Source organism: Caretta caretta, chromosome 27 (genome assembly GCF_965140235.1).
Source record: "Caretta caretta isolate rCarCar2 chromosome 27, rCarCar1.hap1, whole genome shotgun sequence".
NCBI classification, from domain to species: Eukaryota; Metazoa; Chordata; order Testudines; family Cheloniidae; genus Caretta; species Caretta caretta.
In genome coordinates this window covers 13,498,812-13,511,695 of record NC_134232.1, presented here as the reverse complement: position 1 = coordinate 13,511,695, position 12,884 = coordinate 13,498,812, and positions in this window count along the sequence as shown.

Genomic DNA, 12,884 nt, shown 5'->3' with positions numbered 1-12,884 from the left:
GAGGGGAGGGGTATATGGGGAGGGACAGGGGTACATGGGCAGAGGAGGGGGCAGAGAGGGGAGGGGTATATGGGGAGGGGCAGGGGGTACATGGGGAGAGGATGGGGCAGAGAGGGGTAGGGGGTACATAAGAGGGGAGACAGCAGGTGGTACATGGGAGGGGAGGGAAGGGTTCATGGGGAGAGGAGGGGGTAGAGAGGGGAGCGGTACATAGGGAGGGGGCAGGGAGTACAGCGGGAGGGGTACATGGCAGAGTGGGGAAGGGGGAAGAAAGGAAGGGGTAGAAGTTGAGGAGTGGGGGTAAATGAGAGGAGGAAGGAAAAGAGGGGAGACAGGGGGGCAAGGAAAGGAAGCCAAGGGGCAATGGGTGTAAGTGGGGGAGGGCAGGGGCTAAAGGAGCCAAGGGGTAGGCTGTGGGAGGAAAGGGCAGGGCAGTGCCCTACTTGGGGTGAGCTTGTCCTGGGCAAGGCTACGGCCCCGTTCTTTGGGGGCGGATAGAGAGGCCAGGCGGTGAGGTCTGATTTCCTGGGTGCTCTGGGCATAGCCCCTGGTTGGAGGGGGCAGAGCTCATGCGCTGTATTTCGTTCTGGTCGTGCGATCAGGCTTCCCCCCTTCTTGCTGTCCTGTCGTAGAAGGGAGGGTTGCTGGTCAGGATGAAGACACAATGGCTTCTTTATCAGAGTTTAGTCTAAATTCATAGTGGTCCCATGTAGGAATAAATAACATGCAATGAAACGATCCTGAGCCAGTACAATGTACTCTACCGAGTGATATAGGAATAAGGAACCTCCAAAATATTTTAATCATAATTGTTTATAAGGTGCTTTCCCACTGCACTACACGTAGCATACCATAGCCATCGCCAACCACTCTAGTACCAGAAAATGCACAATATAAAAAACGTGAGACACTCAAAAGCTGAAGTAAAGGGTTGTGTGTCTGGAATGTGTTCAGCGAGACGATGACAAAAAACCCCAAATACACAGTGATAACAAACGTATCTTCTGCTGGGGCCTGTTCCTCCCAGGCTGGGCTGTCATTCCATGTCATTAGATCACATTTGCAAAGCACCTCATGATGTGTGTTAGGTTTGTGGGGGGTTTTATATAATTGCAAAATTGTCACACGTCTAGGTTCCTGGTGCCCTCTGGGCTGCCATCAGGTAACGTGGGGGCAGGGCCCAACTATGGCATACATAGGGGCATAAAGGGGTAGGACGGAAAACCAGGGAGACTCAAAGGCCCCGATCTTGCATGGTCTCTGCACTGATACCTATGGGGCTTCACACAGGCTTCCTTATGGCTTCTGGGGCCTCCTTCAGGACTCCATCAGAGGGACTCCTAATTGGCCTAAAGGGTGGCAATGCAAAGCACTCCAGTCCCCTGAGTTTACATCTATTGCTTCAGTAACTAGAGACCCCAGAGCACCAGCAATCGATACCTCAGTGTTCACCCCTCACCAGAAATAATGACTGCCCCAGGGTCCAATCCCATATCCCAGGAGTGGTCTCCATTCCCTCCAATGGTCCCATTGACTTTAACGGGGCCTTTGTGTCAGCAGAGTGGGCCAGATCAGGGTTCACTAAAAGAGAAAAATTCCTGGTTTCATTTTATACTGTCACCAGGTGGCAGCTCAACCCCCCTCCCCTGCAGCATGGGGGAGCATTGGCCCCACTATGGGGGTCTGTGTGGATTTGTCCCCCGCATTCCTCTCTCTGCCATTGTTTGGTTGATTTTTTTTTCCCCCTGGTTCGTCCCAGTTTCTTTATCTTACTGCTTTTCCCTCACACGCCTGCTACCTGGTCCTGCCCCTGCCTGGCCCCAGCCTTCCCCTCACTGCTTCCACTGCATTCTCCTCAGCCTTTCCCCCCTTTCCCTCCCACTGGTCATTTTCCAGTTCAAACCACCAGCCCCAGCTATCTCCTTCCAGCCGCCCAGCTCCCAGTTCAAACTGCCACCCCCAACTGCCATGGAGCCGTCTGAGCTTCTGGACTAGGGACCTTATCCAGCATGGCAGACTGGCTGGATCAGCACCCGGTGCTGAATCTGCAAGCTTGGGGTGTTTGCCTGCCTGCGAGCTTGGGCCTTGCAAGGTATCTGCTGCGCCACTGTCTGCTCTAATCCTGAAAGTACCAGGCTGCACAGGAAAGCCTAGTCAATTGCACCGTCCTGTTGGCCCCAGGGGGAAGTGGGGTGTGTGTCTGTGTTGTTTTTGCCTCATTTCCTGCAGTGGTTTCCCTCCTGCTGCAAAAAAACCAAAATAAAACACATTTTAAAGAGAGAAGGCAAAGGCTAACAAGAGGAGTGCAAAGCGGCCCAAAGCACTTGGGCCAAATCCTGACCGCTGGTGGGAGGGAGCTGAAGTCGATGGGAGTTCCAAGTACTCAGCACCTCACAGAATCTGGCCCTCAGTGTCGATTTCCCACTGTTGGGCCTGCAGACAGGGCAGCGGGACAATCTCCAAAGGGCAGATTGTCATGGACTAAAAAATGGGCTGTAGTTTGGTGCTGGCCTGGGACCCAGGGGAAGAGGAGAAAGTGTCTCTTTCGCTATTAAACAACTGTGATCAGGGCACAAAAAATACCAGATTTACAGCAAATGTATAAAAAAGCCACAGCCTCTCTGAATCAATTGCTCCGGCTAGCAAGAGATCCAGCCCGAGCATAGGGCCAGGAGTCAGGGCTCCTGGGTGCTGTATCCAGCTCTGCGTCTGACTCACTGTGAAGTCACTGCCCTGCTCTGTGCCTCAGTTTCCTCACATCTATACAATTAAATTACATAGTCATCTAGCCCACCGGGGGCAAGAGGCAGAGAGCAACTGTGCCACTAAAAGCACCATCTAAGTATCGAGACCCGTCCCTGCCCTGGAAACACACAGACAGTTAATCTCCAGGGCCACCCATCCAGCGCCTTCCAGCCGCCCTCACCTACTGACCTGACTACAACAAAGCAGCCGCCCCCGCTTTACAGCGGAAGGGCCAGATCCTGCTCTATTATGGCCATGTAGTCTATGTACCTCTGTCCAAACATAAAGTAAAAACCCTCCAGATTTACTCCAGTGTAACTGAGATCAAAAGCAGCCCTGAGCCTGTCTGCCCTGATCCCACAGGCCCCTCCCAGCAGTGTCCGCTGGGCGGCACCTCGTGACTTTGTTTTGTCTTTCCAGGCCTCTGTCAGGGCTCCCCAAGCCGGCAGTGCCCTGCGGGGCCATGCCTGCTCCAGCCCCCTCCTTTGGGGGTGACGCAAGAAACTCAGGGAGGAGAAAGAAAAAAAAATCCCAAAACATTCAAACCAACAGGCGTCAAAAGAGCCTCGCTGGATTTTCTCCCAAGCGTCTCAGACAGAGCTTCTTAATTAGCCATGGATGGGTTATGTAACAAGCGAAGACAGTGCCTGCCCTGGGGGAGAGAGAGCTGCAGAGGCCACTGATCTCTTGCTCTGCCCCCACCCCCAGTCCTGCCGCCCTGGCATGGGCCTGCAGCCAGGCACCAAACTGAACTATCTGTGCCAAACGGCATCTTCCCTAACCCACAGAACAGAACTTCCGTGCACAGCTTGGCTGGGCCCCCACAATGCCCATTTACAGCAGGGAAACCCAGAGTCATGGCCCCCTCCCCAGCCTGATATGGATGTTCCCTGGTGTAAGGAGAAAGCAGAATTTGGCCTGATAATGCTCCTGTTGATTATTGTACATGACGGGGGGCAGCCTCCCCCCAACAGAACACAGGCTGAGAGTCTTAGTATGACTGTCATTGTATTACCCTAGTGCCCAGCAGCTCCCATCGTGGATCAGGACCCCAGTGTGCTAGGTGCTGTACAAACCCCAAATAGTTTCTCCCTCAAAGAGCAGGACTCACGCTCCAGGCACAGGGGTGGTGCTCCCTTGAGCCACGCGGTTACTTGACTCCCTGCAGCCGGAGGACTAGTCAGCTTAAAGCCAAGACAGGAATAAGTCAGGCATTGCTCGCCCCCAACCTTGACCTGGAGAGACCCTGCGCCCCCAGGGGTTGGAGAAAAGTTCAGCCTCAACTCTTGGCCCCTCTGCTGAATGAATAGGGCCAGGGAGGCCTACCCCACTGGGAACCCCGCTGAGGCCTGCCAAACTCATTTCACGCAGGGCACTGAACACCCACACCCTGCCTCCCCTCGTGGGGAGCTGAACGAGCAGCTCAATGGGAAAAGGAGCCACCCAATCTCATGGGAGGTGGGTGTTAACAACGCTACATAGGCATCGACCCCAGTAATAACGGGTGAAATTCCCTGCTTGTGTAACCCACTGAAGTCAACAGCTATGCCAGCAGAGAATTTGGTCTGATCATAACAGTAACAAAGCCAGTTGCTCGGGCTATTCGGTTTATGCAAGAGAAGGTTCAGGGGTGACCTGAGCGCGCTGTGTAAGAAGCGACCCAGGAAAGAGAGTTCATAGAGGGAAGGACTCTCTCATGGAGCAGACCAAGGCCGCCAGACTTCCTGCGGCTGGCAGCTAAAGCAAGATCAGAAATGAGGTGCCCATTTTTAATAGCGAGGGGAATGAATCGGCCAGGGACATGGTGGGGTTTCCAGCTCCTGGAGTCATTGACTCGAGACTGCAGTCACGGTCCAGCCCAAACAAGAGATGGGCTTGCTGCAGTGATCCTGGGGGAAAGTTGATGGCGTGGGCTATGCAGGAGGTCAGATGAGCTGATCAGAATGGGCCCGTCAGCCTTACACAGCTATTAATCTGCTAATTAGTTCCCACTGGCCTCTCTTACTGCAGGTAAATCCCATCCATCAGTGCCGCCTGCCTAACAGCCAGAGGGTTTCCATGGAATAAGCCACTGGAAGTTCTTGGCAGGCAAATCTGGGACATGCCTGGGAACAACAGCCCAATCTCTGGAGATGTTCTGGGCAGTTAAGTAAAATGACCTGATTCTCGGCAGCTACTGACATTGAGGCCCCGTTGTGCTGGGTGCTGCAGCGAGAGCTCACAGCCCAAGTAGGTTGGGACAAAGGAAGGATCATTCTTGCCATTTTGGGGCTGGGCTAGAGAAGTCCCGACTTGCCCAGTGATCAGGCAGGGTCAGGGAGAGCCAGGAACTGCACCCGGGCCTCTTGGCCCGGCTGGTTCCCCAACGCCCTGCACCAGAACAAAGGGCTGTGAGATGCTGCCAGGTCAGTCTGCAGGGCCGTGGATGACAGGATGAGGTGCAGGGCGATGGGCCGGCAGGCTCCCTGGGTCCCAGTCCAGGGCTTTGGCCCAAGCCCACCTTTCCAGTCCCTGGGAGCCGCAGGCATTCAGCATGTCCCAACTGCAGCCGTCCCCCAGCACCTCCCATCACAGGGGCTCTGTGTACTTTGGGAACGTTCCCAAATGCAGCCTCCCACCCTCTCAGCAGGGTCATCAGTTCTGCCAGGCGGGGGGAAACTGAGGCACAGAGAGGCCAAGTGACTCACCCAAAGACACACAGGCCTGGTCCACACTTAACAATGAGATCGACTCAGCTACGTCGCCCAGGGCTGTGACACATTTCATGGCCCGAGCGCTGTAGATAGGTCGACTGACCCCCCCCCCGGGGCAGACACAGCCAGGATGCCAGAGGGATTCTCCTGTCGTCCTTGCTACCGCCTCAGAGAAGGGGATTAACCCGCGGGACGGGGCCCCCCTCCCATTGTTGTGGGACGGGTCTGTGCTCCGGCGGGATCCCTGCAGCACCATGGCTGGCCCAGGGAGCCAGCGGCGGAGTGAGGGCTGGGGAGAGCCAGGCTGCTGGAGGGAGAGGGGCCCAAGGCCCCCTTGCAGGGGGCTCAGAGACGTTCGCAGCCCAGACACCCCAGATGCTGCTGGAGCCATCAGCAGGCCCCATCCCCAGCCTGCTCTCTGCGGCTGCTGATAAAGGCTCCTGCTACAGCGGCAGTTTCGATATTTGGCCGCTCGGTGGCTCCAAAGCTCAGCAGCAGCCAGGATGGGGCAGGCCGGTGGTGTGGGAAGAGCTGGCTGCATTCAGCTGTCTCCAGGGACCCTGATCTTCCCCCGTGGGCTCCTTTACCCCTGGGGAAGACGCTGACCCACAGGCGCCAGGTTTGGCACCCGGTGCAGGGTCAGGGCAAGGGGTGCAGGAACCAGCCCCGACACGGCGGGACGCTGGTGGGGAAGCACATTGCCCTGCCGAGCTGGGATCCCCACAAGGATCCCTTTAGCCTGGCTGGCATCAGGTTAAACTTGTGTCCAAGGTGCCCTCGGACCCTGGGGGGCTTCCCGGTGAGACCCTCATGGCACTGGAGAGCAGCAGCCAGTGGGAGGCGCCCTCCAGCCCCGGCGACCTGCGCATGTGCACAGCCCAGAGCGAGGGTCCAGCTGCCGCGGTGCTCTGTCCCGATCTGTCGCGTGAACCCCCCAGGCTCTGTCCCACCCATGTCCCACTCAGCCTCTGGTCCCAACGCTCCCTCGCAGGGGTGGCCGGGGGCATCTCAACTGGGCAGCACCAGTGTGAGGATGGTGCTGATCCTTGGCTGCCTTTGCCCGGCCTGTGCCCGCAGCTCAGATCTCCGGGAGTCGCCTGGGCTGGTAAATTTCCAGCCGTGCCAATGGACCGAGCCTGTTACAACAGGCATGTGGGCAGATGGGGGAATGGCTGGGATAATTAATCCCCCTCACCCTCAGGGGTCTGCCAGTGAAACCCATGTGCAGTCCAGTGGGTCACCTGGCAGGGGTCACTGCAACCTCGGGCGGGTCTCTCCTGTGCCAGGCTGCCTAGTGCCAGCAGGGTGCTGCCTCTCTCATTGTGTCCTCTGCTGAGCTCTGCCCGGGGGCATGCCAGTGTGCGGTGACCCTCCCTCAGGCACAGAGCAGCAGGGCTGGGGCCAGCGGTGCAGGGAGGAGCCGTGGGGCAGACCGGCAGCTTGGGTGAAAAATCAGCCCATCGCTCCGTGGGCCGACAGCTGACTGGGATGCCGGTGGCGCTTAGCTCCAGCCACGGAGGGGCTGCTGCGATGGCTGTACAGTGTGTGGTAATGGTCAGCGCCCGGGCCGGGGAGCCAGAACTCCTGGGTTCTACACCCTGCCCAGGGAAGGAGTCAGGCCTAGTGGTAAGGGGAGAGGACTGCACGGTCCCTCATTGCTTCATGTCGTGATGCATGCCGGACTGTCATGGGACTGAGCTGCATGTCCCTTCTAGGTCACTGGTTCAAAGCTGGCTGTTTCACAGCTCGCGGGAAGTGAGGGTGTTCAGGCTCAGTGCACTGACCTCTGGGCCAAACGGACTCAGTTGTCCTCGGCTCGAGTGGGGTCCCACTCGGGATGGCAGGAGCAGGCTACAGGAGCTGCCGGTCCTGCCGTAGCTGCGCCATCCCTGTTCTGGGCGCACAGACGCTCCAGGGGGACCCCCTGCCTGGCCCCTTCGCCCGCATGACATTCGCTTCGTTCCAAGGCCTGGAGGAAGGAACGAAAGGATCGGAGCAAGAGCAGCAGAACCGAACAACAGAGGAGAGGAAAGTCCCCACAGGCGAGACTGAAGTCGGTATCTGGAGCCTGGATGCTAAGGTGATGGGCACTCAACATGCGCCCACTGAACTGAGCATTTGGGGGATCCCGGCCCGGAGGGTGGGTGCCGAGCCTTTGAAAAGACAGAGCAAGCGGAACCGTTGCCTGAGCTCGTGCTGGTTTCTCCATTCCCGGCAATTTGGGAATCCAGACGGGAAGTTTTTCTAGAAGATCTGCCCTGGGAGTTGCTTTGGGGCAGTTCTCTGGCCTGGCGACCCCGGAGGTCAGACTCAGGGACCACAGCGGTCCCATCTGTAGGGCCTGGGAATCTCTGAATCTATCGGTCGATGTGTCTGGGAGTGGGGGGGCAGATGGATGGATACTATGCCCAGGTATTAGCAAAGTGCTCATGAGTCAGTCTTCCTGGCTGGGTCTGACTGTCTAGGTTATTAGCTTTCTGGGGCAGGAGCTGTCTCACGCTGGGCAGAAGGATCTCGATGCATTTCCCAGCACAAAGAAATAACGAATTCCTATTGAAAGGAGGATGTGCTGTCGTCTCACAGAACTGCTTTGATCTGGGGGGGGGCCCTGGGCAGTCCATGGGATCATGACACCAACGATCACAGCAGCTAACCTGCCCTGCGTGCTGTTCCCCCAAAAGGTGGCAGCCCCCAGCCTTTGCCTGTCTCAGCAGCCGTGTTTGCACTGCGCTGCGGAAGGAAAGCTCCCAGCTTGGCTGGACTGCAATCCCTCTGCAGCAGAGAGCTTCCCGAGCCAAATTCCCCCTCCCCGCTTCCCTCTGCGCCTGGCAGCCCGGAGCTGAAATCTCCATTGCAGCAAACTGTCTCCAAGAGGCTGCACTGAGCCGAGCCTTATTGACAGGGCTGCCCTGCTCCGCAGGGACCAGCGCCCGCGTGTTTTGCTCGGCGAGAGGAGTTTCCTGCGGGCGGCCAGCGAGCACACCCAGCACCCAGCTCCTGCAGGCCCACGTGCCTGGCCTCCTCTCCCAGCCCTGCACATGTCTCTGCAGCAGGGATGTTTAGCAGGGAAGTTGTTGTGGCTAAAAATGGAGCAGCCCTCACATGCCTGGGCCACGTGATGCAGGCGCCACAAACAGCGCTCAGAGGGAGCGGGCTGAAAACACCAGGAGGAGAAGGGGAGGGTAGCGCCTGGGCTCACGTGGGCTGGCGAGGAAAACACAAGCCCTAGGCTGGGTCAGAGGAGCAGAGCCAACTCCCAGGAGCACATGCCCGGCCTCCGTGCCAGCACGGCCGCTGCTCCGGGTTTGCCCAGATCCCTCGGCCTTAGGAGCGAAAAGGAACAAACAACAACAAGCCCCATCCTGATGGGAACGTGCAGGGAGCTCGGTCCCTCCCCGGTGCCCGCGGGCACGGCCCTGGGCGTCTGTTTCGGCCAGCGGGGCCCAATCCTGAAGCGCACACAGGGGTTCCCAGGAGGAGAGCGGCATCTGTCAATCACCCTCAGGGACCCAACACATCCAGTGCGTTAGTCGGACAGCGGGGGAGAAAGTTGGGCCCAAATCCATCCCCAGGGTAACACCCTGGGTGCCGTGGGAGGTTTCCCAAAGCGCTCAGTAGGTCGGGGGCATGTGGGCTGCGGGACACCCCGAACCTGAGCCCGGTTCTGGCCATCACTGTAGAGTCGGGGCTCCAGGTGCCAAATGAAGTCTTTCAGCATGGTCTATTCTGGTCCGAGCTCCCGCCCCATCCAGGCCCCTTGTACTAACAGAGAACAAGAGACCCCGTCTCTGCCCCACGGGTTTGCAATCGAATTAAAGCAGGTGACAATCAATCGGGAAGGCTGGGGGAGGGAAGGTGCAGGCCAGATAAAGAGGATAAACAGGCAAAGTCCTTCCCCCACCCAGCCGTTATCAGCTGGCATCAGGGCAAGTCAAGAGGGAATGAAGGATGTATAGGGAGGCAGGGCAGCGTGCAGGCCCAGGGGCAGCCTGGCGGAAGGGTGAGAAGGGGCCTCCAGCAGGGATCAGTGTAACCCCGGGGCAGCATTGCCCACCCCAAGGGTTCAGAAATCCTGAGTCGAGCCCCCAGAACCCTGAGACCAGAAATCGTCCGTGGGGGCGTTCCGCGCACTCGCCTTCCGGGCTCAGGACCGTGTCTCTCACTCGCTGCTGCAAGCCCAGGGGCTGGAAACGTAGGCTGGCAGGGCTGCTGCCGTTCGTCCCTGTGCCCATGACTCCAGGAGCTGGGGGCTTTCAGGAAACCACCAAAGCTCCCGAGAGCGTCCTGAGCATGGATCTGAGCCACATCTAGAAACCACAAAACTACAGAGAAAAGCCCAAAAACTGACACAAAAACCTGAGGACAGGATTTTATAAACTACACCCCCGCCTGCCAGCCCGCAGTGGCTCAGGCTCCCCTCCCCCCCAAAGCCTGCCAGGAGTTTGTCCATGCGGGAACAGTGACAAGCAGAGTGCAAGGGCACCGACCGTGCCCACACCGATAAAAGCTTTTCCACATTTTTGTACACTCCGAAGCCACATAAGGTTTCTTTCCATACATGTCAAATGTTTGTGCAAGCCAGCGGCGAAGCAGGCCCTGGATTTCTCTGCACCGGAGCGAGGACCCCAGCGCCAGCCCCTTGTTCAAACACTTACAAACATGGGCTTTACCCCAGGGCCAGTGGTTTTTACCCCTGTGCAGGACGTCTCCACTGGGACTTGCACGGTGCAGCTATATCTGAGCAGTTCCCCAAACCACCAGCCCGAACCTTTTGCAATCAAGCAGGAGACCCAAATGCAGAAGCTGTTTCCTCCGTGATCTGCTTTCGAAATGGGGGGACTGCGACATGCCTTGGGAGCAGCGTGGATGGGGAACGACCTAGGCACCGATCCTGCAAAGACCGACCCACACGCTTGAGTCTGAGCCAGGGCTAGCCCCCTTCCCTGGAACGCCACCGGGAACCCCGGGAATTGAGGCTTTGCAAGAGCCGGGCTCTAGTTTGCCAGAATTTCTGGTGACGCTGCTCTGAGGCTGCTGCATCCGGCAGGCAGGAATGTGGGCTCTCTCCCAAGGCAGGCAGTGGGTTAGGAGGAACAGCCAGTAACAGGAGTCCAGCCTATATTCCCTCCGCCTGGCAGCTCCTGCAATGCAGAGCAAGGGGGAGGCTGCTGGAAAGCTCTCACCCGCCACCTCCGCAGGCGTTAGACTGCACCAAAGCGGGGCGGGTCCCCGCGTCCTTGGGAAGGAGGAAAGGGAAAGCCTTGCACGGGCTGCAAGGGAGATCCTACAAGGACGCCTGGACAGCCTGCAGCAGGGGCTGGAGCACCCAGAGTGTAGACATGGTCCCAAGGCATTCATACACTATGTGGTCACTGCAGCTAGGTCAGGGCCCCGTGCAAACAAGTGCATTTACGCCAGAGGGGGACCCCTCCTAATTGTTGTGCAAATCCCAGAGAGGCCCTGGACAGGATCGTTTCAAAGGGGGGCAATGCACAAGCGACCACCCCGGCTCGTGCATCCCCCTGGCCTCTGGGGAGGGGTCAGTGCCCTTTGCCTTCTGCAGTCCCAAAAGTGACTCCAGGTTACCCTGCTCCCAGTGCCTGTTTGTGCCAGGGCAGCCCGGGCGGCTCCCTGCATGGCCAGCGCTTCCCAGGCCTGTGTCACAAGGGGTGGCCTCGAGCTCGGGCCGCGGCCGGGAGCCTGCGTGGGGCCCAGTGCACGGAGCGGGAGGGGGCTCTTCACCGGTGCGTGACTTGCACCGCGGCAGGAGGCTGGGTGGCTGCAGAGTCGGGGTGTTACAACCACCTGTGCGCTGGCTCAGCTCCCTACTGCACCACCCATGGGGTGATCGGGGAGCAGGGGGCCACGGCAGCCTGCTCCAGGCCGAGGTGCTGCACAGGGGGCTGTCCCCAGCCGGCTGCATGATTGCACTCAGCATGACAGACCCCAGGTCACCCCCCTTCCTCCCGCTCTTTTTTTGCAGTGTTGGTTTCAATTAAAGCAGCTTCTGTGTTGTGCAACCCGCGTGGTGCCTTTGTGTCTTGGGGGACAATTCCCTGGTTGCCTGGTTTTTATTTACTCCTTTCTCTTGGGGAGGGGAGGGGTTGGTCCTGGAGCTGAGCTGGCCTCGAAGCCCGTCAGATGACTTTGTGCTGTGAAGCTGGAATTTGCCTGGCAGAACCTCCAGGGGTGATTGGTTCTTGGCCTGGCAGCCTCGCCAGGCCCTTGGAGGAGGCTGGATTTCCTCTTCCTTGCCACGCGCCGAGACCTGGCTCACTGGCTGGAGGGGAGGGTCACGGTCTCGGACAGGAGAAATTGACCTGATGCGTGTCAGGACCAGGGAGCATTTGCTGATTTTCCCCGCCAGTGTATTGATACCTTGAAAAGCACCTTTCAGGGAACTCCCAGCAAAGGTTACTGCCTGGTGCTCCTCTGCTGCGATGAGATCCCAGCTCGAAACCCTTGCAGCTTTTGGGCCATCAGGCGGAGGGGCCTGAGCTCTGGCTAACAGCTGAGTAGGGCTGTGAATTCAGTTTGCACTGAAAGACAATGTTTGTTGAAGAAAAACTCTCCCCTGGCTCCAAGTGGGCTGTGTTTCTGCCTCCTCCAGCCCTGCCCTTTCACAGAAGCCCTCAGCCCCCGGGTTTTAAGGAGGAATAGTCAGAAGGAAAAACAAGGGACCATTTAAGGTAGAATTGAACTGATGTTGACTTGCAGGTCTGAATGCCCCCACTCCTTTTCCTTCCTTAACCTCGCTGGGGCAGAAACCACCAGGACTGGCAGTAACCCAGAGGTCCCGTCAAACAGTGGCGTAACAGGACTTTCGTCAGGGCCTGGGGCCAGATCCTGAGGTGGTGCAAATCAGCGCGGCTCAGCTGGTGTCAGGAGAGCTATCTGGATTTCCTCCAGCTGAGGAGCTTGGCCCTTATGTGTGTGTCTTTGCTGCAGAGGGGCCCAGAAAGGAGAATCGTTAGGGAACAAAATGTGACTCTCGAACGTCCCGTTCCTTCAATCAAAGTGGTTTGTCCCCAGCAGATAATTTGTTGCCGTCACATGCACCCTCCATGTCTGACACGTATTATATGGGCTGGCTGCAGCCGGGCAGCTGAGAGTCCTGCATTCTATACCCCCCACCCATGCCAGTGGCTTTCCGGGTGGTCTCGGGCCTGTCCCGTCTCTGTGCCTCAGTTTCCTTTGGGCTAATGGCTGCGCCTGACCTGCTGATGACACATGTTACGCGTCATTGTTTGTTAGGGTGGGTTATTCACTTGGGGGCGGTGGAATTGGCTTGTCACAAAGCCTCTCATTGGAAGCTGCAGGCTCTGAAGTTTGTGTGGGGGGAATTAGCTAATCCTCGTATTAAACACTCGATGTGCGATGGTGTCAGAGAGCTCCCACTGCACGCTTGATTTGGCCTGTTCCCCAGGGGGTGGGGCTGACCTAAGG